The sequence below is a fragment of the Lagenorhynchus albirostris genome, chromosome 6 (assembly GCF_949774975.1).
Source record: "Lagenorhynchus albirostris chromosome 6, mLagAlb1.1, whole genome shotgun sequence".
Lineage (NCBI taxonomy): Eukaryota > Metazoa > Chordata > Mammalia > Artiodactyla > Delphinidae > Lagenorhynchus > Lagenorhynchus albirostris.
In genome coordinates, this window is record NC_083100.1 from 81,759,804 (window position 1) to 81,783,396 (window position 23,593).

Here is a 23,593-nt window from a genome sequence, read left to right on the forward strand (position 1 = left end):
CCAACAAAAAAACACAAGTTTTTAATGCCTAAAACATACATCAAAGACTGCTCTGTACCAAAAGATAATTTTAGGCTTCTTGTTGCTGATAATAACTTATTCAAAAAGAATAAACTATCATGAGTTGATGAACAGATACATAAAATGTAGTACCATCCATACAATGGAATATTATTTGGCCATAAAAAGGAATGAAATTCTGACACATGCTACAACATGGATGAAACTTGAAAACATTATGCTAAGTGAAAGGATCAAGACACAAAGAGCAGAATAATGTATGATTCTATGTATATAAAATGTACAGAATAGGCAAATACATAGAGGCAAAAAGAAGATTAATGACTGCTAGGGGCTTGAAGTAGAGGGGAATGAAGAGTGACTGCTAAGGGGTACAGGGTTTCTTTTTGGGGTGATGAAAATGTTCTGGAATAAGTGGTAATTGATGTACAACATTCTGAATACACCAAAAAGCACTGAACTGTACAATTTAAAATTGTGAAATTTATAACAAATTGTATTTTAATAAAGCTGTCATCAAAATTTTTTCTATGAAGAAGAATGAACTTATTTTATCAGAGAATGTTCAATCTCTAAAGTATTAAAAATAAACTGCTAAGATGAACTATCCTAGGGAACTATTTCTGTTTGTGACTGAATAACCACATTGATCTTGTAAGATAGCTAAAAGAAAGTAGTAATAAAGTTCTTCAGACACTTCACGTTTAAAAATCTAAGCACATACACAAAAATCTAAAACATGGGAACACATATAATTAGTATGGATAAGTAAAGAATAAGAAAAGAATCAAACGATAGACTAAACCTGGTTTAGATCATAGTTTGTCCTTACTTCAAACACACAACAAAAATTAAAAATTCCAATCAGATGCTGAAAATAGTCCTAAAGCGTTAATCTGGTATTTTTTCCCCCTCTAAATTCAAAGTCCAAATTCTTTTTATTCCAAATTAAGTTAGGAAATATTTATAAACCAATCTACAACCACTACAATAGGATCACTGTGAACAATGGTATTTGGGAACTGGAATAAATTTAAAATTGAAGATTCAATCAGAAGAATGAAAGAATGAAGAAATTAGAATCTGTCTGAATTTGAACCTGAAGTTTTAACATGCAAAAGGTGAATTATAGAGCAAAAAACAAACAAGAAAAGAGACAGCAAAGTCCACCAAAATCTATGTTCATTTACTTGAGTCCCATACTGATGTTCCAGTTAGGCTTGAGCTGAAGATATTACTATCTAGAATACTTAAATTGGCTTGATGATTCAGGTGTTAAGATCAACTGAATGATTGCTTCCATTGGTAGATCACAACTAGTCAGCAAATGGGTAAAGAGAGAAATTTACTCCAGTGGTTTGGGAAACTCTACAGTAAAATTACAACTGCATAATCTTCATATATATATATGAAAATTTATACATATACTGAAAATTTATGAGTCAAAAAGCTTTATATATGTAGCAAGAAACACTTTCTTTAATATTCATGAAAATAAATTGTAACAGGATAAAATTCTTACCAAATTACCAATATTTATTTAGTTATATATTTTTTATACTTTGTGTCTTATTCCTATTGGGCAATGTAAGTAAAATAAATAAATTTCAATTTATAAATATAACATAACAATATGATTACTAGATTCTAGGAAATGACCATGAGATAAATTCAAGCAGCTCCCAATATTTACTTTAATATGTGGTAAATCACAACAACACTATTAGAAATTCTTTTATTTGTTTTGGGTTTTTAAGATCATAATATAAGTTTACTACTAGAAAGCTTAATAATATAAAGTATAAAATATAATTGGATCTAGGTAATTTAGCAAAATATGAGCTTCCCAATCATTTTTATAGAAGCTGCTATCGAACAGTTTGTATAAAATCATGTGGTATGTTTGAAGTATGAGAAAAAAAAGAATTCAGAATTCTTTCATAAGTAGTACACTCAACATTGGAGATAGAAAGGAATGATGGGTAGGTACATATATGTGACAATAACATAGCAACAGCAACTGATTCGTATGAAAATCAGTCTATAGGTCCTGTTTAGGATGAAGAAATTGGCTAATGCTTGCAGCTAGAAGTAAGTAGTTTTATGGCTTTACTTTTCTTTTTGGAATTAAAATATTAAAATAACATGTAAAGAGGGAATTCCCTGGTGGTGCAGTGGTTAAGACTTTGCCTTCTAATGCAGGAGGTGAGTGTTTGATACCTGGTCGGGGAGCTAAGATCGCACATGCCTCGTGGCCAAAAAACCAAAACATAAAACAGAAGCAATACAGTAACAAATTCAATAAAGACTTTAAAAATGGTGTACAGCAAAAAAATCTTTACAAAAAAAAACCATGTAAAGATACTGTGATCAGGAGACCTTCAAGATGGAGGAGGAGTGAGACTTGGAGATCACCTTCCTCCCCACAAATACATCAGAAATACATCTACCTGTGCAACAACTCCTACAGAACACCTACTGAACGCTGGTAGACCTCACACTTCCCAAAAGGCAAGAAACTCCCCACGTACCTGGCTAGGGCAAAAGAAAAAAGAAAAAACAGACAAAAGAATAGGGCAGGACCTGCCCCTCTGGGAGGGAGCTGTGAAGGAGGAAAAGTTTCCACACACTAGGAAGCCCCTTTATGGGCAGAGATGGGGGGTGGCAAGGGGGAATCTTCGGAGCCACGGAAGAGAGCACAGCAATAGGGGTGCAGAGGGCAAAGTGGAGAGATTCTAGCACAGGGGATAGGTGCCGACCAGCACTCATCAGCCCGAGAGGCTTGTCTGCTCACCTGCCAGGGCGGGTGGGGGCTGGGAGCTGAGGCTCCAGCTTCGGAAGTCAGATGCCAGGGAGAGGACTGGGGTTGGCTGTGTGAATGCAGCCTGAAGGGGGCAAGTGCACCACAGCTAGCCGGGAGGGAGTCTGGAAAGGCCTAAGAGGCAAGAGACTATTGTTTTGGGGTGCGCAAGGAGATTCAGAGCACCACCTAAACGAGCTCCAGAGACGGGTGTGAGCCGCGGCTATCAGTGTGAACACAAGAGACAGGCATGAAACACTAAGGCTGCTGCTGCCGCCACCAAGAAGCCTGTGTGCAAGCACAGGTCACTATCCACACCTCCTCTCCTGGGAGCCTGTGCAGCCTGCCACTGCCAGGGTCCCGTGATCTAGGGACAACTTCCCCAGGAGAACACACGGCATGCCTCAGGCTGGTGGAACATCACGCCAGCCTCTGCCACCGCAGGCTTGTCCCGCATTCCGTACCCCTCCCTCCCCTGGCCTGAGTGAGCCAGAGCCCCAGGATCAGCTGCTCCTTTAAGCCCCTTCTATATGAGCAAAGAACAGACACACTCAGGCGACCTACATGCAGAGGTGGGGCCAAATCCAAAGCTGAACCCCAGGAGCTGTGCGAACAAAGAAAAGAAAGGGAAATCTCTCCCAGCAGCTTCAGGAGCAGTGGATTAAATCTCCACAATCAACTTGAGGTACGCTGCATCTGTGGAATACCTGAATAGACAACGAAATCCCAAATTGAGGAGGTGGACTTTGGGAGCAACTGTAAACTTGGGGTTTGCTTTCTGCATCTAATTTGTTTCTGGTTTTATGTTTATCTTAGTTTAGTACTTAGAGGTTATTATCATTGGTGGATTTGTTTATTGATTTGATTGCTCTCTTCCTTTTAAGATATAAATACATTTTCCCTTTTTCTCTTTTTACGAGTGTGTATGTATATGCTTCTTTGTGTGATTTTGTCTATATACCTTTGCTTTTACCATTTGTCCTAGGGTTCTGTCTGTCGTTTTTTTCTTTATTTTTCTGTATAGTTTTTAGTGCTGCTTATCATTGGCGGATTTGTTTTTTGGTTTCGCTGCTCTCTTTTTTCTTTCTTTTTTTTTAAAAATTACTTTTCAAAAATTTTTTATTATTAATAATTTAAAATTTTTTAATTTTAATAACTTTATTTTATTTTTTTCTTTCTTTCTTTTTCTCTGAGCCATGTGGCTGACAGGGTCTTGGGGCTCCGGCTGGGTGTCCAGCCTGTGCCTCTGAGGTGGGAGAGCCAACTTGAGGACGTTGGTCCACCAGAGATATCCTGGCTCCACGTAATATGAAACAGCGAAATCTCTCCCAGAGATCTGCATCTCAATGGTAAGACTGAGTTCCACTTAATGACCAGAAAGCTACAGTGTTGGACACCCTATGCCATACAACGAGCAAGACAGGAATACAACCCGACCCATTAGCAGAGAGGCTGCCTAAAAACATAATACGGTCACAGACACCCCAAAACACACCTCCGGGCGTAGTCCTGCCCACCAGAAAGACAAGATCCAGCCTCAGCCACCAGAACAAAAGGTACCAGTCCCCTCCACGAGAAAGCCTACACAAGCCACTGAACCAACTTTAGCCATTGGGGGAAGACACCAAAAACGACAGGAACTATGAACCTGCAGCAGGCGAAAAGGAGATCCCAAACACAGTAAGTTAAGCAAAATGAGAAGGCAGAGAAACACACAGCATATGAAGGAGCAAGGTAAAAACCAACCAGACCAAACAAATGAAGAGAAACTAGGCAGTCTACCTGAAAAAAAATTCAGAGTAATGATAGTAAAGATGATCCAAAATCTTGGAAATAGAATGGAAAAATTACAAGAAACATTTAACAAGCACCTAGAAGAACTAAAGAGCAAACAAACAATGATGAACAACACAATAAATGAAATTAAAAATTCTCTAGAAGGAATCAATAGCAGAAAAACTGAGGCAGAAGAAAGGATAAGTGACCTGGAAGATAAAATAATGGAAATAACTACCACAGAGCAGAATAAAGAAAAAAGAATGAAAAGAACGGAGGACAGTCTCAGAGACCTCTGGGAGAACATTAAACGCACCAACATTCGAATTATAGGGGTTCCAGAAGAAGAAGAGAAAAAGAAATGGACTGAGAAAATATTTGAAGAGATTATAGTCGAAAACTTCCCCAGTATGGGAAAGGAAATAGTCAATCAAGTCCAGGAAGCACAGAGAGTCCCATACAGGATAAATTCAAGGAGAAACACGCCAAGACACATATTAATCAAAACTATAAAAAAATAAATATGAAGAAAAAATATTAAAAGCAGCAAGGGAAAAACAACAAATAACATACAAGGGAATCCCCATAAGGTTAACAGCTGATCTTTCAGCAGAAACTCTGCAAGCCAGAAGGGAGTGGCAGGACATATTGAAAGTGATGAAAGGGAAAAACCTACAACCAAGATTACTCTAGCTGGCAAGGATCTCATTTGATTTGACAGAGAAATTAAAACCTTTATAGACAAGCAAAAGCTAAGAGAACTCAGCACCACCAAACCAGCTTTACAACAAATGCCAAAGGAACTTCTCTAGGCAGGAAACACAAGAGAAGGAAAAGACCTACAAAAACAAACCCAAAACAAGTAGGAAAATGGTAATAGGAACATACATAATGATAACTACCTTAAATGTAAATGGATTAAAGCTCCAACCAAAAGACATAGACTGGCTGAATGGATAAATAAACAAGACCCATATATATGCTGTCTACAAGAGACCACTTCAGACCTAGGGACACATACAGACTGAAAGTGAGGGGATGGAAAAAGATATTCCATGCAAATGGAAATATAAAGAAAGCTGGAGTAGCAGTTTTCATATGACAAAATAGACTTTAAAATAAAGAGTATTACAAGAGACAAAGAAGGACACTACATAATGATCAAGGGAGCAATCCAAGAAGATATAACAACTGTAAATATTTATGCACCTAACACAGGGGCACCTCAATACATAAGGAAAATGCTAACAGCCGTAAGGGGGAAATCGACAGTAACACAATCATAGTAGGGGAAGTTAACACCCCACTTTCACCAATGGACAGATCATCCAAAATGAAAATAAATAAGGAAACACAAGCTTTAAATGACACATTAAACAAGATGAACTTAACTGATATCTACAGGACATTCCATCCAGAAACAACAGAATACACTTTCTTCTTAAGTGCTCATGGAACATTCTCCAGGATACATCATACCTTGGGTCACAAATCAAGCCTTGGTAAATTTAAGAAAACTGAAATCATATCAAGTATCTTTTCTGACCAGAACGCTATGAGCCTAGATATCAATTACAGGAAAAAATCTGTAAAAAATATAAACACATGGAGGCTAAATAATACACTACTAAATAACCAAGAGATCACTGAAGAAATCAAAGAGGAAATCAAAAACTACCTAGAAACAAATGACAATGAAAACACAAAGACCCAAAACCTATGGGATGTAGCAAAAGCAGTTCTAAGAGGGAAGTTTATAGCAATACAATCCTACTTCAAGAAACATGAAGCATCTCAAATAAACAATCTAACCTTACACCTAAAGCAATTAGCGAAAGAAGAACAAAAAACCCTCAAAGATAGCAGAAGGAAAGAAATCATAAAGATCAGATCAGAAATAAATGAAAAAGAAATGAAGAAAACAATAGCAAAGATCAATAAAACTAAAAGCTGTTTCTTTGAGAAGATAAAATTGATAAACCATTAGCCAGACTCATCAAGAAAAAGAGGGAGAAGACTCAAATCAATAAAATTATAAATGAAAAAGGAGAAGTAACAAGTGACACTGCAGAAATACAAAGGATCATGAGAGACTACTACCAGCAACTATATGCCAATACAATGGACAACCTGGAAGAAATAGACAAATTCTTGGAAAAGCACAACATTCTGAGACTTGAACCAGGAAGAAATAGAAAATATAAACAGACCAATCACAAGCACTGAAATTGAAACTGTGATTAAAAATCTTCCAATAAACAAAAGCCCAGGACCAGAGGCCTTCACAGGCGAATTCTATCTAACATTTAGAGAAGAGCTAACACCTACCTTCTCAAACTCTTCCAAAATATAGCAGAGGGAGGAACACTCCCAAACTCATTCTACGAGGCCACCATCACCCTGATACCAAAACCAGAGAAAGATGTCACAAAGAAAGAAAACTACAGGCCAATATCACTGCTAAACATAGATGCAAAAATCCTCAACAAAATACTAGCAAACGGAATCCAACAGCACATTAAAAGGATCATACACTATAATCAAGTGGGGTTTATCCTAGGAATGAAAGGATTCTTCAATATATGTGAATCAATCAATGTGATACACCATATTAAGAAATTGGAGGATAAAAACCATATGATTATCTCAATAGATGCAGAAAAGCTTTCGACAAAATTCAACACCCATTTAAGATAAAAACCCTCCAGAAAGTAGGCATAAAGGGAACTTACCTCAACATAAGAAAGGTCATATAGGAGAAATCCACGGCCAACATCGTTCTCAATGGTGAAAACTGAAAGCATTTCCTCTAAGATCAGGAAAAAGATAAGGTTGTCCACTGTTACCACTATTATTCAACATAGTTTTGGAAGTTTTAGCCACAGCAATCAGAGAAGAAAAAGAAATAAAAGGAATCCAAATCGGAAAAGAAGAAGTAAAACTGTCACTCTTTGCAGATGACATGATACTATACAAAGAGAATCCTAAAGATGCTATCAGAAAACTACTAGAGCTAATCAATGAATCTGGTAAAGTAGCAGGATCCAAAATTAATGCACAGAAATATTTTGCATTCCTATACACTAAAGACGAAAAATCTGAAAGAGAAATTAAGGAAACACTCCCATTTACCATTGCAATGACAACAAAAACATACCTAGGAATAAACCTACCTAAGGAGACAAAAGATCTGTATGTAGAAAACTGTAAGACACTGATGAAAGAAATTAAAGACGATACAAAGAGATCGAGAGATATACCATGTTCTTGAATTGGAAGAATCAACATTGTGAAAATGACTATACTACCCAAAGCAATGTACAGATTCAATGCAATCCCTATGAAATTACCAATGGCATTTTTCACAAAACTAGAACAAAAAATTTCACAATCTATATGGAAACACAAAAGTCCCTGAATAGCCAAAGCATTCTTGAGAAAGGAAAATGGAGCTGGAGGAATCAGGCTCCTGGACTGCAGAGTATATTTACAAAGCCACAGTAATCAAGGCAGTATGGTACTGGCACAAAAGCAGAAGTATAGATCAATGGGACAGGATAGAAAGCCCAGGGATAAACCCATGCACATATGGTCACCCTATATTTGATGAAGGAGGCAAGAATACACAATGGAGAAAGACAGCCTCTTCAATAAGTGGTGCTGGGACAACTGGACAGCTATATGCAAAGAAATCAAACTGGACTACTTTCTCACACCATATACAAAAATAAGCTCAAAATGGATTAAAGACTTAAATATACGAGTTTAAACCATAAAGATTCTCGAATCTTTATTATTTATTATTATTTATTTATTATTTATTATTCTTCTTCTATAACTTATAGAAGAGAGGCACTTGGTGACACTATTTGTATTAACTTTATACTTCATGAAAGCATTTGCTTTGTTATGAAAAGTTTTGGTTTAAAGTTTCTAAGAAAAATAAGTAATTAAACAGAAAAGTTGGGGAATGAAGAGTCCATATAAGTGACAGACAAAAGAATCTATAAAAGTAACTAATAGCCAAGTGATGCTTATAGGCAACTTAAAAGAAATTGACTGCTAAAAATGTAAAACAAGAAGTAGGTATATAGCAAGATCACAAAATTGCTTCTAGTCACACATTTCACTCAGAAGAAATGAAATCTTATAATTTAAGCCTATTAGAGTAGTTATCTGGGTGAAGCAAAAACACAGTACAATGTCATTATTTCATGTCTTCACAACTGTATGACATGCAAGCTATGTAAAATCCATTAATTAACTAATGTGGAATACAGCAAGGAAAGTTCTACTAATTACACATTGTTGAATATTTTCAAGTCCCATACACAGAGATTAAAGTATAACTGCATAATACAAAGTAAAAATAAACAGATTTGTACAATTAGCAAGAAGCCCCAAATTATACACTATATGTATTTTCATATAATATAACCCTTCCTTCTGGTTTGCTCTTCATTGCCTTTCTTGTTCTCTAACCCCTCACATTTTAAAACTTAGCCCCAAGACCCAGAATTATACAGTCCATCCTACCCACTCTAGCTCATAGTATGCTCCCCTTTCTCTGGACTCTTGGTTGAGAGTACTACCCACTTAAAAGTCATGAGATAGAGCAAAAAGCCAACTGATTTTTTTCCCATAGCACAGAGATAATCCATCGTATGTTTATTTCTAAGGTCATTTAAAAAATTTATTAAAGTAATTCATAATGCTGGTAAAATTCAAAGAGCACTGCAGGTTGTAAAGTGAAAAATAAAAGCCCCGTCTCTCTCTCCACAGATGAACACCATTATAATTTCCTTCATATCTCATTCTATAGATTTTATACATCTGTCTTAGAAACTCTTGGGGACAAATGTATTTAGGAATCTGGAGTTTTTCAGATTTAGAAAGATAATTTGATGCATTTATTGAATTTTACCACTAACACCAGTCAATGGTGTCTAGCCAGCAGCTCACAATCAAAGACATTCATGTTATCTGTAGTGAATATTCACCCTTTGATATAAACATAGAACATAAATAATTTCACATATTAACAAGTAGCTTTTATTTTTTTCCTCAGAGGATATTTTATTCCTCCAGCTTTGTTGAGATATAATTGGTATATTTCTGTACAACGTGATAATTCACGTTCTGTACAACGTGATACACATAGTGCAAAATGATTACCTCAGTAAGGTTAGTTAACCCATCTATCACCTCACTTAATTACAGTTTTGTGTGTGTGTTTGTGGTAAGAACATTTAAGATCTACTCTCTTTACAACTTTCAAGTATATAGTATAAGTATTGCTAACTATAGGCACCATGCTAAATATTAGATCCCAAGAACTTACTCCTCTTATAACTGGGAGTTTGTACACTTTGACCAAAATCTCCCCATTTCCCCTACTTCCCAGCCCTTGGCAATCACCCTTCTAATCTCTGTTTCTATGAGTTTGATTTTTTTTTTTTAAAGACTTCACATATATTTGAGATCATGCAGTATTTGTCTTTCTCTGTGTGACATATTTCACTAAGCATAATGCCCTCAAGGTCCATTCATGTTGTCACAAATGGGAGGATTTCCTTCTCTTTTTATGGCTGAATAATATTCATATATACATACATATAGATATACAGTCATATGTAAATATATATGATATGTATATATCACATTTTCACATATATATCCCATTTTCATTATGCATTCATTCATCAATGGACACTTAGGTTGTTTCCATGTTGTGGCTATAGTGAATAATGTTGCAATAAGCATGGGGGTGCAGGTATCACTTTGAGATAATGATTTCATTTCCTTCCAATATATTCCCAGAAGTGGGATATATATATGCAGATGTGGGGCCATACAGCAGATCTACTTTTAATTTTTTCCATGTTTTCCATAATGGATGTACCAATTTACATTCACCCTTAGGGTTCCCTTTTCTCCACACCATTGCCAACACATGTTGTTTATTTATTTTTTGATAACAGCCATTCTTACAGGTGTGAGGTGATATCTCATTGTGGTTTTGATTTGCATTTCCCTGATGATTAGTGAGGCTGAACTCCTTTCCCGGTACCTGTTGGCCACCTGTATGTCTTTTTTTGAAAAATTTCTATTCAGGTCCTATGCCCATTTTTAAACCAGATTGTCCACTTTTTGGCTGTTGAGTTGTATGAGTTCTTCATATATTTTGGATATTAACCTCTTATCTGGTGTGTGGTCATAAATAGCTTTTAAATTCTCAATGAACTCAGGTGGGCTCTTAATGTTCCCTGGTCAGTCAGGCTTTACCGCCAAAATGTACTGAGGGAAAAAGAACCTTTTGTATTTCAGAGCCTTTTACCTTTTAGAATTGCAATTATAGACCTGTATTAACTCTACCCATGGAAACACAATATATTACCATATACCTAAATGATAAATTGTGTCCTTTTATTCATTCACATACTTCACTATAAATGAAACGCAATCTTGTTCTTAGTCATGGTATTCAATGACTGAAATCTAAGAACACTACATATTTGACTCTCACTAAATACAGGTAGTAACTTAGTACCCACTAGTAAAGGGTCTCATTGTTGAGTTATTTCTGGATTTGTGTATATTTCCTAGAAGCAGCTTATACAGAGAATTCAGAAAAGAGAACTCAGTTAGTTGGGTCAAGTGAAAATGCTCTATCACATGGCATGTGGTGTATTCATTCAATGTCTTAACTATTGTCTCCAACACTGCAACATCATGCCTTGCATTGCTTCTGGATGTATCCCATCCACATTCCCTCTTTGCTATTGATTGTGGGTTATAATTATTTATATCTTTTATATATGTTTGGTTCAGCCTTTGATATTTGCCTCCTTTCATTTCCAACTTCTTTTTTACCCCTCTGTATGTTCCCTTACAAGCTGTTTTCACTAGATGTTCAATCTGGCTAATAATCGTTCCAACTCTTTTGATATTTTGTAAGCATTTGTTTCATAGTCTCATAAAGTTTTTACACACTAAAACTTTTAAGCATTTTGAGTTAATAAATGATCAGAAACACATAAAATCTGTATAAACAATTTTATATACTATATTAAGCTCAAAATAAGTATGACGTTCATTTTTAAAACTGCATAATATAAGCTTAATTGTAAAAAGATTAAATAAGTAAGCACTCTGAAATGCATTCCTGCCTTAAATGGTCACTACCTGCCTGTCACCTCAATTTTTAAAAAATTATTTATTTATTATTTATTTTTGCTATACAGTAGGTCCTTGTTGGTTATCCCTCTTAAGCACAGCAGTGTGTACTTCTCAAACTCCCAGTCCATCCCCACCCCCCTCAATTTTTTAATTGAGATCTATCTTATATTTGCCACCTGCTAATATAGTAAGAAATGGTTTATTAAGGATCATTTGATGCTTGTACATTTATGTCTAGAATGAGCATGTAAAAAACGTTCAGCTAAACCTTGGGGAAACATATCTAAGTTTTGTATAAATATAAATAAGCATATATGTATTCCTTTTAAAATTATTAAGATGAGAACATTCTATGTATGTCCTATAACTCAGTTTAAAAAAAAAATTTAACAAGGGTATCCTTCCGTTATACCACAGAGATCTGCTTGTTTAGACTGGATGAGACCTAAGTCATGCAGCTGAATGCAGCTGGAGAAAAACCAATAAATATACTGACTGGTCTCACTTTTAAATTCATGAAGAACTCAAGTGGGCTCTTAACACTCTCAGTCAATCATAGTATAATTTCTTAGTCCATTCAATCTCTCATTTTCCTAGATAATGTCTTCACACCTCCTGTTCCTTGAGTCCTCTCTCTTGCACTACACATCTAGTCTGTCAGGAATCCAGTTGATTTAATTTCAAATTACATCGAAGCTCCAATGACTTCTCACCACTTCCACTGCTATTCCTCTGGTCTAAGGAACCATTATTTCCAAATTACGTCCCAGGTTTTACACTTGCTCCCCATCAGCCTATTTGTAATAATTATCATTGGTAAAACCAGAGTAAGCTTTTCAGAAATTTGTCAGATCATGTTACTTCTCTGCTAAGACAAAGTCCAATGGATATCATTATCTTTTTGGCCCCATATCCTACCACTATCCCTCTTGCTCTGCTAAAGACACACTGGCCTCTAACCCTTTTATTTAAAACATCTGACATGTCCCTCTCCCAAGGAGTCTACACTGGTTGTTCCTGCTACCTGGGAACATTCTTTCCTCAGATATCCACATGACTAACCCCCTTGCTTCTTTTAAGTCTTTGCTTAAATTTGCTCTTTCTTGATAAGACTTACCCTGCTAATCATATTTAACATTGCAACACCTTCTCCCAATTCCACTGACATTGCCAATACAACTTACTCTGTTTATGTTTTTTTCCATAGCACATATTATCTTCTGAGGTACAACACTATGTATGTATTATGATTATTTTTAAATGTCCCTCTCCCACCACTTGAAGGTAAGCTCCATGAGGGTTTGGATCTTTGTTTTGTTCACTGATCCCAAGCACCTAAAACACAGCCTGGCACAAAGTAGGCCCTCAATAAATACTTGAGAAAAAAAATGAACAAAAGTTTATTCATTTAATTTAAGATATATATTTATTTTAATAACTTTTAAAAGCTTAAAATATTTTATAGTAAAATTTACCTCCCATTCCTGTTCTCCATCTATCTAATTCCTATTCTCTCTCCATGAGATAATATCATCACTGTTATTAATTCCTTGTGTATCCTTGCAGTGATTTTTCTGCATAAGTAAGCATATAAAAATGAACATTCTTTTCCCCATTATCTTTGAACCACAAAGGTAGCATCCTATACATACTGTTCTGTATGTGTAATATTTTAATTTTAATTGTAACTTGAAAAACTAGACCATGAAGATTTTTCTTTATTAGAAATAGCAAGTTCCTGGTTTGCTTTTAACAGATGCATAGTATTTCATCTGGATAGCCCATAGTTAAATTTGTCCCATATAGATGCACATTAGGTCTCTCCAACATTTGCTATTAAATATTGCTAAGAATAACTTTGTACCTATCTCATAAAGTAATATATCAGTGGATAAACTCCTAGAAGTAATTAACTAGGTCATTGGAAAACATGCTTTTCTAATTTTGACAGATACTGCCAATTACCCTCCATATGATTTGTGTCAATATACAGTCCACCAGGAACATAAAAGAATGCCTCCATTCTCACCAAAACTATTATATCCAATTTTGAGAATTTCAGAAATTCCAATAGGTGACAGGTAGTAATTCACGGTGGCTTTTCTTTTATTAAGAGTGAAGTTGAAATTTTCATATGCTTATGAGGCATTTGTATTTCTTTTTCTGTAAACAGCCTGTTCACATACTTCATCATTTTTCTGACTGCAACGTTAGTCTTTTAACTTATTTTGTGTTTTTTAGGTATATTTTAAAAAATTTAGCCACTTTGGGTGTTGGGAAAGCTGGACAGCCACATGTAAATCAATGAAGTTAGAACACTCCCTCACACCATACACAAAAATAAACTCAAAATGGCTTAAAGACTTAAAAGATATGACCCCATAAAACTACTAGAACAGAACATAGGCAAAACAGTCTCTGACATAAATTGTAGCAATGTTTTCTTAGGTCAATCTCCCTAGGAAAAAGAAATAAAAGCAAAAAGAAACAAATGGGGCCCAATGAAACTTACAAGCTTTTGCACAGAAAAGGAAACCATAAACAACAAAAAGACAACCTAGGGAGTGGAAGAAAATATCTCAAATGATGTGACCCACATACAAACAGCTCATACAACTCAATATTAAAACATACAAACAGCTCATACAACTCAATATTAAAAAAACAAACAACCTAATCAAAAAATGGGCAGAAGACCTAAAGAGACATTTCTCCAAAGAAGACATACAGATGGCTAACAGGTACATGAGACAATGCTCAAAATCACTAATTATTAGAGTAATGCAAATCAAAACTACAATGAGGTATCATCTCACACTGTTCAGAATGGCCATCATCAAAAAGCCTGCAAATGATAAATGTGCGAGAGGGTATGGAGAAAAAGGAAACTTCCTACACTGTTGGTGGGAATATAAATTGGTGCAGCCACTGTGGAGAACAGTATGTAGGTTCCTTAAGAAACTAAAAATAGAGTTACCATATGATCCAGCGATCCCACTCCTGGGCATGTATCTAGAAAAGATGAAAACTCTAATTCAAAAAGACACATGCAACCCAATGTTCACAGCAGCACTATTTACAATAGCCAAGATATGGAAGCAACCCAAGTGTCAATCAGCACAGGATGGATAAAGAAGATGTGGTACATATATACAATGGAATATTACTCAGCCATAAAAAAGAACAAAATAATGCCATTTGCAGTGACATGGATGGACCTAGAGATTATCAAATTTAAGTGAAGTCAGATAAAGACAAATATCATGATATCACTTATTTGTGGAACCTAAAAAAATGATACAAATGAACTTATTTACAAAACAGAACAGACTCACAGACATAGAAAACAACCTAATGGATACCAAAGGTGAAAGGAAGGAGGATAAGTTAGGCATTTGGGATTAAAAGACACACACCTACTATACATAAAACAGATAAATACAAGGACCTAATGTATAGCACTGGGAGCTATATTCAGTATCTTGTAATCACCTACAATGGAAAAGAATCTGAAAAAGAATATATATATAACTGAATCACTTTGCTATATACCTGAAACACAATATTGTAAATCAAACTATACTACAATAAATTTTTTTTTTTTAAATTTAGTCACTTCGGGCTCCCCTGGTGGTGCAGTGGTGGGGAGTCCGCCTGCCAATGTGGGGACATGGGTTTGTGCCCCGGTCTGGGAGGATCCCACGTGCCGCGGAGCGGCTGGGCCCGTGAGCCATGGCCGCTGGGCCTGCGCGTCCGGAGCCTGTGCTCCGCGACGGGAGAGGCCACAGCGGTGAGAGGGCTGCGTACCCCGCGCAAAAAAAAAAAAAAAAAAAAAATTTAGTCACTTCAGTAAGAATTGCAAACTTTTTTTTTCTATGTACAAGTTTGTCTTTTGAGTTTTGCTTCTATGTGTGTGTGTTTGTGTTGCAAAATGAGGTCAGATTTATTAGTCATGTCATTTTGCAGCTTATAGATCTTGTTTTGAATATGTTTTTCTAAAGTCAAAATAAGAAAAAATGAAACCACTCCCGTGTTTACTGAGACCCTCTGTAGCTTCATATTTTACATTTAAATATTTGGTACATTTATAATATATCTTGGTGTATGGTGTGAGGTATGGATTCAACTTTTCTTTCCAGATGGCTAACCAGTTGTCCCAACATGTATTAAACAATTGCCCACTGATATGAGATGCCATCTTTATTATTTTCAATATTCCTGCATTTATTAAGTCTATTGCTAAGTTTATAATCCTGTTCATTCTGTCATTTCATACACCAATATAGCCGTTTCCAACTAGGTTTCTGTGAGAGAATTAAATTCTACAAAAATATGTGAATAAAATTTTCTTAACTATCCCAAGGGTAGTACTTTCCTGATTTTCCCAAGAATGGTACATAGTATCATTCTAGATGCATAGGAAGTTAATTCACTACATACATTGGCTAAATAATGGCTACCCAAAGTTATCACATCCTAATCCCTGTAAACTGTAAATGTCATCTTATAAGGAAGAAGGGTCTTTCCAGATGTGATTAAATCAAGGATTCTGAAATGAGGACATTTTCCTGGATTATTCAGGTGAGTCCTAAATGCAATCACAAGGGCCCTTATAAGAGAAAATCAGACACACACAGAAATGGAGGAGGCAGTGTGGCCATGGAGCCCAAGACTGAAGTGGGGATGTGGCCATAAGCCAAGGAATGCTGGCAGCCACCACAAGCTTCAAGAAGTGAGGAAACAATTCTCCCTGGAGCCTTAGAAGAAGCATAGCCCTTGATTTTGATTTTGGCCCAGGGACACTACTTTCAGACTTCTGGCATCTGGAACTGTGAGAGAATAAAAAATCTGTTGTATTAAACCACAAAGTTTGTGGTAATTGTTATAGAAGCCATAGGAAACTAATAATATTCTTAGGTTTATGGCACATACTCAAACAATATACGTAAGCACAATGTGGCACTAGGGCTTAATTTAAAATTATTTTGTTACACATGAAAATTACCCATACGTATACATTAATCTTGTGTCACAATAGCTTATTGAATGCTATTATTTGTAGTAGTCACTCAGTTGATTAAGTAAAATCCACTGGATGGTAGTTCCAAGTATATAATCATATGATCTGCACATGGAGCTTTTAACTTCATCTTTCTAAATTTCTTTTATAGTTCTAGTATTTTTCTCTTGGCTTTTTGCCCTCATCACAACATCAAATGATAGTCATGACAGTGGGCATCTTTGCAATGTTCCTGACTTGTGCAAATGCTTTCAGTGTTTCCTCATTTTTCCCTCACCCTCACGCCTGGCTGATTTGTTTTGTACTGAGAGAATTAATAAACTTTCCAAGTCTGGTGTGTTTTTGACTATTTTCCCTTGTACCTACATTGTTTTTGCTTTATAAGTGTTGGCACCATGTTATTTGGTTTGCAGATATTCATAACTGCTACATCTTCATTGTGTATCGTACTTTTTGCATTAAAAAATGATTTTGTTCATCTCATTTGATGTTTATGTGGAACGACTGGTCTGGCCTGACATTAAGTATTTGCTTGCCTTTATCTGTCTTAATTTTAATTTTTATCCTTCTTTAGTTTTCAATATTTTAAAAGCAATTTCTTGTATTTCTTGCATATATCAGAAAATAGCATTTTGCTCTGTGATTTAGTTGGAAATCCACTTTCTAAAAAACCAACACAAGCTAAAAGCCCATTTACATTAATTTTTCTCTCGGCTGATTCCCTTCAGTACAATCTTAAATGATAATTGTGACAGTGGGCATCTGATAAATGGAATTGCTTTTCATTCTTTTTATTTTAACTTACTTTAGGGATTTTTTTTTTAAAAGAAATATTTTATCATTAGTTATCTTGTTTCTCTCCATGCGTAGCTTCTCTGTACATATCTTTGTTCCAGTAGTTATGTTTTTATAACTTTATGCAACTTTGTATTTATAAATTAACTTAGGTAATTTATACAACTTTGTCTTTTATTTCTCTATTCAAAATCTATTAGTTCACTTCTATAAGCAATTAAGATATTAGCATATTTCCTGTTACTCTGTCCTGCTCTTTCTTTCCTTCATATTTCAGTAAATACTTTTTAGTATTTTCCTCTGTACTGTTAAACTCTGCTAATACTTTTATTATTTGCAGCTTTAATGGACATTCTTTGAGTTTCAAGTATTAAAGAAGTGGAAATCAACAAACTTATAACTACAAAACCCAGGATGAAAAGGGGAGAAAATAGGTCAAGGTAGTGAGTAATTTCTATTTTTAGAGAATAGAATATAGTGTTTATATTTTGTTCTCATCTTTATTTTACAGTTAAATCCTTTCAATGCTCACTGCTTATCTTTCTGTGGTAATTTAAGGTATTTCCATCGGAATGGCAGTAGTTCTTCTTCTAGGAATTTTTTTCAAAACAATATTCTTTGAGTTCAAAACTGTCTGTAGTTTTTATACCTAAAGACACTTTGAATTTAAAATACAAAATACTTTGTTTTTTATATGGTCATGTAGATGTTACTCCACTGTCAACTGGCCCTAAATGTTATTGTGGATAAATCAGAGACAAGGGCAAATATTTTTCCCCATTTCCCTCTAATCAGTGACTTAATCATTCTTTCTTCATGTTTAAAGTCTGGAAGTTCATGAAGCTATGTCTCAGTACTGACAGTTCTTAGTTAATTTTCCCTGGCCCATGGTGTGCCTTTTCCATATGTACCTTCTATTTTATAAAAGATATTAAATTTTATCCTTAAATATTTGTTCTTTTTTTTTCTTTAGTGTCTATCTCAATTTATCTATCAATACTTATAGACATAACACACAAAATTTTTTCTATAATTATTCTATTCTTTCTTTGGCTTCTTTTGTTCATTCTTCTCATTTTAACCCTTTATATTCCTTAAAAGTACTTTCCATAATGTCTAGTCTCTTCTCTGTTCTTTCCAACTTCAACTTTGAAGTAAGTATTTCTTAAGTTTGTTTTGGCCAGCTCATAATTCACCTTCTGTCATTTTATAACATGTTTCCCAGAGTTCTTGCTTTCTGGATCAGTTCTGCTCCTAGAGTTGATTGCTTTATTCATTTTCTCTCTTCTCTGTCTCTGTGTCTTTCTATCCATCACTCCGTGTCTCTCTCTTTCCTTTTCTTTCTTTATGGAGAAACATATTTAAATATATTTTCAGTAATATTAGGATTCAGTTGTAATCTCCAAACTCTGAAATAGGCAAAAGCAGCTGAGACCTGATAGTAGCCACATGAGCGTAAGTGAAGAGAAGCAGTTTTGGAGAAATGTAGTGGTAAAGGACACCACAGTGTGGATCTCAGAAAGTGATGGCAAAAAATATGCCCTGAAAGTACATAACACACCCTAAGTTGTTACAGGCCTTGTTTATAATCACAGGTATGGGAACACAGGTGAGTTGTGTTATCAGCAGAATCTAGCAGACTCCGTTAGATTTAGAGAAGTAAAGAAGGTAGGGGTTACACACAGAATACATAAACAAGCCATATTTACAGGAAATATTTTGTGTCTGTGGCAGCAGAGAAGACTGCTCCTTGGAAAGCAAATTGGGAACAATACTCTGGACCCTCTCCACCAACACACACACACACACACACACACACACACACACACACACACACACATACACACACACGCATACATGCCAGGTAAAACCATTACATTCGGTCATGAGTAATTAAAAAAAAGGACTAGCATGGCACTGATAACAAGGATACTCTAAGCGAATGAAAAGAATAGCAAAACATAATGACAGGCAGCAACTGATCACTAGAAAAATGTTACTACAATGCAAGGGAGAGGTTGGAAAATGGAACATTTTCATGTTTGTTAGCCATCTGTATTTCTTCTTTGATAAATTACATGTTCAAGTCTTATAAAAATGGGTTGTCTTTTCCATATTGAATTGTTGACACTCTTTGTATATTAAGAAAATCAGCATCTTCCTTGTTGTAGCTACTAACTATTAATTCTTAGGTTTTGAAGTGCTTTTTAAAGTTAATTTATATATCTTTTTAATTATTTAAAATTTTTATAGTAAAAATTACACATCTATTATTTTATGGCTTTTAAAGAGTTGCTTTTAAAACAAAATACTAAAGTCACAGTTATCATCCAATGTTTTCCAAAGATGTTTTAAATTTCAGAAATCACATCAATCCTTTGTTCAAAACCCACCGATGGCTTCTTGTAGAGTTAAAATAAAACCTAAACTTTAAATTCCTTAATAAGACCTCTAAGTCTCATACATAATTTGCCCCAGCAAGAATCTTTTTAGGGGAGATATATATATATCTATATATATATAAATAAAACTTTATATATATATATAAAGTTTTTTTTAAGTAAGAAAGAATTAAAAAGAAATAAAGATATAGTATGAAAGTGTGTAAGAAAAACTGAAATAAGATGGTAGAAACACATTCAAATGCATCAAAATTTATAACTATTATATGTTTATTTATCATTTCTTTTTGTTAGTGGGTCTATGAACTTCCTGCTTGTGCTCTCTACTCTTTTTTCTTTTTGTACATGGAAATACCTTTAATTATTCTTCTGATCATAAATGGTTACAATAAAGTGTCAAACTCTGGAGATAAAGTAAAAATCTTCCAAAGTTAACTACAATTTGGTATATACTGTACAGGACATTAGACTGGATGGCTGCCTATTTTTTTCCGAACACTTAACCTTCCCTGAACATAATAACCTTACTTGTTCTTTTGTCAAAATATTTACCTTTTACACAACCTTAACACACGTAACCAGCAGTATGGCAAAGGTTTTAAGAGATGTAAAGAAGTCAATTCAGAGCATTGTTAACCAAAGTTTCTGGTTATAGAATAGTAGAAAACTATTGGAGTTCAGGATTAATTTAGGTATGTGTCAGTGGCAGTTTAAGTCAAGCAAGATTGGGCAGATCAGAGCCCACTGGTCAGGGTTAGGACATTAGCTCAAAACAGAGTGACTATTACATGGCTCAGATGTGGACACTGAGATTGTCTAGGTATTTCCTGACTGAAAGGAAAGTGGGTCTGGGCTATTATACCTGCAGGTGGGAGGACAATCAGGTGTTAGCAGTACCCATGAGAGGGGGACTGGAAGAAGCTGAGGGGAAAACTTGAATAGATCAAAAGGGATTAAAGACATAAATAGCATTCAAAGAAATCTCACAACCAGATACTTTTACATATGAGTTTTAACATACATTAAAGAAACAGTAAATTCGTATTATATAAAGTTATTCTAGAAAACAGAAAAAGAGTAAAAGCTGCTCATCTCATTTTATAAGGCCAGTGTAATCTTAATTGCAAAACCAGACAAGGAAAATGAAGAAAAAAGTATAGCACATTCCACTTAAGAATGTAGATTCTAAAATCCTAAATAAAATATTTGCTAACCAAATACAGTAATGTATTAAAATAATGCACCATGGTCAAGTAGGGTGTAAACTAGTACTGCAGGCATGGTTTAACATTAGAAATTCTATCCATATAATTCACAACATTAATATACCAGGATAAATATCACATGATTATTTTAACAGATGTATAAAAAACATTTAATGGGTTTGAAAGTTATTTATGGTAAGAATGCATAACAAGCTAGAAATAAGAACCTTTCTTAATTTGGTAAAGGTTTTATATTAAAAACCTTCAGCAAGCATTATGCTTAAGTGAGAAATTAGATATATTCTCTCTAAGATTAGGCATAAGATGAGAATGCCTACTGTCAGTACTACCATTTAACATAGTTCCAGAGGAACTGACCAAAGCTATTGGAAAGAAGAAAGAAGTAGAAGTATGTAAGGATAAGGAAATTAGAAATAAAACCGTCATTATGTATAGTTGATAATATGATCATCTCCCTATAAAAATGAAAGAGAGTACAGTAATGTTATTAAGAATGAGAATTCAGTGTTAGAACCAAGGTCAAGTTTCAAAAACTCAATAGCATTTCTGTACACCAGAAGCAGACTTCAAGAAAATATTTTTAATTGAATATTTAAAACATGAATATCTACTTAAAGGACGTCATGCATAAAATTAAAAAGTTGAAAAAATGGAAGACTGTTTTTAATATCTAAAACTGATAGGAAATGAAGATCTAAAATATATAATAAACTCTTAAAGAACATTAACCAACAGATAGGAACCCAAATGAAAAATAAAGAATATGAACAAGGAATTTCAGAAGAGGGACGCCAAAAGGCCAACAAGAATATGAAAGAGATACTCAAACTCATTAGTGATAAGAATTCAAATTAAAACAGTGAGCTACAGAATTACACACATTAGATTGAGAGTATTAGAAAGCTAGATAATGTCAAGGGTTGGCAGGAAGGAGGGGGTTACCGCTGGTGAAAGTGTGGTCCAAGTATTTATTTGGCAGAGCATCTGGCAGGACTCAGACAAATTAAGTATAAACCCAGCAATTCTGTTCCTGGGTATATATCCCAAAGAAATCCTTGCAAAGTTCTAAGCTAGGAGAAATATGAGGATGTTCATCGTGGCATTGTTTGTTGCAACAGAAAATTGGAAGCAATCTGGGTGGAAATCACTGGAAATGTGGATAGTTAAAACATGATAGCTACAAACCTTGGAATACTATGCAGCAGTTAGAAGCAATGTAAACACAACAACATAAATAAATGATAAAAATGTAGAGATAAGTAAAATGAAACAGTAATAAAGAGAATGAGTTACACAGCACAATACCATTTATGCATATTAAAATTTAATGTGCATAAGTAGGGGAGAAGGCATAAGATATAGTTAAGACAAGCTCAACCGTGAGATAACTGTTGAAGCTGAGAGACGGGCACATGAAACTTCATGATATTATACTCTCTTTTCTTTTTTATTTATTTAAAAATTTCCACTTAAAATATTAAAAAAATACATATATATAAACCAATACTCATGTTCTGAAGATACATATAAACAAAAGAGAACAGTGCAACAGATATTAGACTATCACATTAGAATGATTTCCTATGAGTCCAGGTCAGCAGCATGACAGTGGAAATGAGAATAAAAGAAAATATATAAATAAATAAAGTGCTTTTCATGGACCAGTGATGACAGTGTGTCATGTGAACTAAGGAATGTGATTAACTCTATTTTCTATGCAAAAGGTACAGTGAAAAGGAAACCTTGGGCTTCCCCGGTGGCGCAGTGGTTGAGAGTCTGCCTGCCGATGCAGGGGACATGGGTTCGTGCCCCGGTCCAGGAAGAGGCACAACAGTGAGAGGCCCGCGTACCGCAAAAAAAAAAAAAAAAAAGGAAACCTTTTTTTTACTTTTTTTTGAATCAGAAGGATCTATGTTAGACTGTGGAGATAAAGGAACTATAAAAATAACTGTCTAATTATTATAATTCAGAAAACAATTTAATAGCTCTTCTAAGCAACCAACTCACCATATAAAACTATAGAAACAAATTAAAAATAAGTAATATTTATATTTTCAAGAGAAGTCATGTTTGACAATAATATTCATCACAGAAAACTAGCAAAAATCACTAAGCTGCTAACCAGAAATTAAGGGGAACAAATAGACTCTAAGTATCTACACTCAAAAAGAAGAAAAATAGAGAGCAAAGGAAAAGAAAATTCCTGCACCAGAGGCTGTATACTGTTTTATTTGATTCACACAGTAGCAGAAGTGGAGTTTGTCACAGGAAAAATTTTATGCTGATATTGAAAAATTAGGACTTTTCAAAGTATTTCTGGTTTCTTCTGAAAAAAAATTTGATTTTACTGGTCTAATATTCCCACTTAGAAAGG

The 23,593-nt window shown here is 34.8% G+C and overlaps 1 protein-coding gene across 1 annotated transcript in view; it reads right to left on the minus strand.

Moving 5' to 3' along the window:
• The window catches only part of MBD5 (methyl-CpG binding domain protein 5), a 405,640-nt gene that overhangs the window by 239,661 nt on the left and 142,386 nt on the right, over positions 1-23,593 (minus strand). The gene's annotated exons all lie outside the window — the stretch shown is intronic.